Source organism: Piliocolobus tephrosceles, chromosome 15, assembly GCF_002776525.5.
Source record: "Piliocolobus tephrosceles isolate RC106 chromosome 15, ASM277652v3, whole genome shotgun sequence".
Classification (NCBI taxonomy): Eukaryota; Metazoa; Chordata; class Mammalia; order Primates; family Cercopithecidae; genus Piliocolobus; species Piliocolobus tephrosceles.
In genome coordinates this window covers 42,057,024-42,059,497 of record NC_045448.1, presented here as the reverse complement: position 1 = coordinate 42,059,497, position 2,474 = coordinate 42,057,024, and the positions used below count along the sequence as shown (strand labels likewise).

General features: G+C 47.2%; 1 long non-coding RNA gene across 2 annotated transcripts; it reads left to right on the top strand.

Annotated features, from left to right (window-relative positions):
• LOC111524184 lies at window positions 1-2,136 on the top strand. Of its 2 annotated transcripts, XR_002725719.1 has the most exons (4): window positions 1-452; window positions 1,207-1,315; window positions 1,503-1,572; window positions 1,866-2,129. It is a non-coding gene; the product is annotated as an uncharacterized LOC111524184 (long non-coding RNA). The 2 variants fall into 2 exon arrangements; XR_002725718.1 differs by lacking the exon at window positions 1,207-1,315 and having other exon boundaries at window positions 1,866-2,136.
• The last annotated feature ends 338 nt before the right edge of the window (window positions 2,137-2,474 follow it).

The window sequence follows — 2,474 nt, the reverse complement described above, 5'->3', positions numbered from 1 at the left end:
TTTTTCCTTTCTGATTCTTCCAGAAGAGGACAAAATTGGTTGGTGGATGATAGTTGCCCTTTGTCTAGAGGCTGGATGTAGAAGGTGCTGCAAGCTCTGCAAGCTGATTAGTTAATGTGGAAGCTGAAACCTACCTTGGGAAGTTGACCACTGACCATTATCTTGCTTTTACCTGGGTTGCTTCCTTGTTTCTCTGTAGGTTTATAGCAAAGGGTTAAGGCTGAATAGATCTCTGCAGTTACAATTATTCATACCAGAAGATCCTGCTAACTTCTTTGTTATTTGAGCAGCTGGATGAGATTCCTGGTTTCCATAATCTGGACCTGGAGGTTTATACAGGAGAGGATCACTGGGGCAGACTTGAACCATGGTGCCCACAAGTGGGGAGGGCACTCCAGGGCCCATGGAAAGAACTTCCTTCTGCAGTTGGAGACAGCCTTCTTTCTGTGTGGGTGAGTGGAGACATAATCCCTTTTATCCTGGCTTTGGTTTGCTTGATTACCTCTTTAGCAGTGCAATTCGTGACTGCAACAGGTGTCAGACTTTGTAAAGGCAGAAGCTGAGAGCTGGCCAAGACTATTCGTCATTCCTGACCTGTGTAGCTGGACCTTCGATACTATGAAGTCTTAATCCCAATTGCAGTTGCTCGTTCTAGGGATGGGAGATAAGACATTGTGTTGATTTCTGACAAAGTCCATGAAACAGTCAGAAAGGGCAGCCTCTTCTTCCAAATCCAGAAAAGAAGCTATGATGAAAGAATTGGGGTGGGTGGAATGGGTGTGAGCGATGGTGGTTTGTCACTGTCTTGGAAAATCATCTTATACTTTTACAAATCAGAGGAAGTGAAAGAGAAGAAACAGCTGCACTCTTTTCATCACCTTAGCACACATTTTATCCTGAAATAACATGCTACACTTTGAGAGAGTGTAGAAAGTGGGCAGTGCAATAGAGTGGATGAGACACTGATCCCGGGACACTGAGATCGCGGTCTGCTGCTGACCAGTTGTGCAACTCTGGCGAGTTGCCTTTCTGGGTGGATCCAGTTTTGTCCTCTGTTGGAGGGAGCAGGGAGAGCAGGGGTGGACGGGGATTAGGTGGTCTCTAGTCTATGACTCACTGGCCACAGCATGACCACCTCTCCCTCACACAGCCAAGGATGGGGATTGCTCTCAGCTGCTGTGTCCTCTCCTCTCCCTCCCTCCCCAGCGGGTTATCATGCTGACTCGACTAACACAAACCCCCATCTGGATGCAGTCCAAACGCCAGATGTGCCCCCGATTAGTGTCGGTCTGGGGAATGTCTCCATGACTGAAAGGTCAGTGTCAGCTGGAAGTGCCCAGAGTGGGCGTCTGCACCCCACCCCTCGTCAGCTGCAAGGGCTGAACCTTCCATTATCTCACTGGCCAAGGAACTGAGCTGGGTGGGGTGGGGGGCAGCAGGGGTGGAGTGCTGGCCAAGTTCAGGAGGTCCTTGTTTTACTTGCCTTCTCTCTTCACTCTCAGGCTGAAGGACAGAGTGTGATTTTCCACTTGGAAGAGACTCCAGGGCTGTGCAGAGAGGGAAGCCCTGCTGGTGTGTAACTGAAAACACTTAGCTCTCCTTTAGATCTGCAGTGTGCTTGTGTCTCTTCCGATTTTCTTATGGGGGCTGTCACCTCCACTGTGGAAAGAGAAATGAACGATAATATTGCGATGGGCTGGGCTGCCATGTTTTGCTCTATTTACAGGTCATTTTAAGTATTGCTTCTACACTTCAGATGGGCTTTTATGTTTAATTTCATGCGTGTAGGGCCATTCAAGGCTTTCCTCTAGGTAGCAATGAAAATTAAATACAATTGAGTTTGATGTGTACCTTATTGATTCCAGACCCATTTCAGTAGACTGTGACACTTCAGCGACCTGCAAATTCTACACATTAGAGTTCATATTTTATACAAACTCCGTACACCTAAGACATGGACTTAACATTTCTACCAACAACATCCAACTTCCCACAAAAGATGCAGGCCCATCAGAAGATGAAAGCTACGAATGAAGATGCATTAAAGGTGAGATTTATGGCCACCCCTTAGGGAAAGAAAAGATTCGTAAATAATTTCAGGGAAATTACCTCAAAATAGAGTCATAATTTCCTTAATTTCACGTTTTCCCTTTGGTTCTCTGCAGGCCACATCTTGTTTCATGTGTCACCACAACTCCATTTCAAAGGGATGAGGTAGGAGAGGGGAGAGGTTGTATGTTAACTGGCCTGGGAACAGCTAAGTAATGAAACTGGCTCAGCACCTGTGATTGATAGTGTTCTGTCAAAGCACAGAACTTCTCTTCTTTGCTTGTGACTGGCAGGTGAAGCGTACTTCACTGTGGCCCGTGGCTGCTCTGGCAGAGGCGGCCTTAGAGAAGAGCACTTGAGCAGGGGGAACGGTTGATAATCAGAGGTAAAGTTGAGGAAGGCCAAAGGGGCAGGCCTGACCAGAA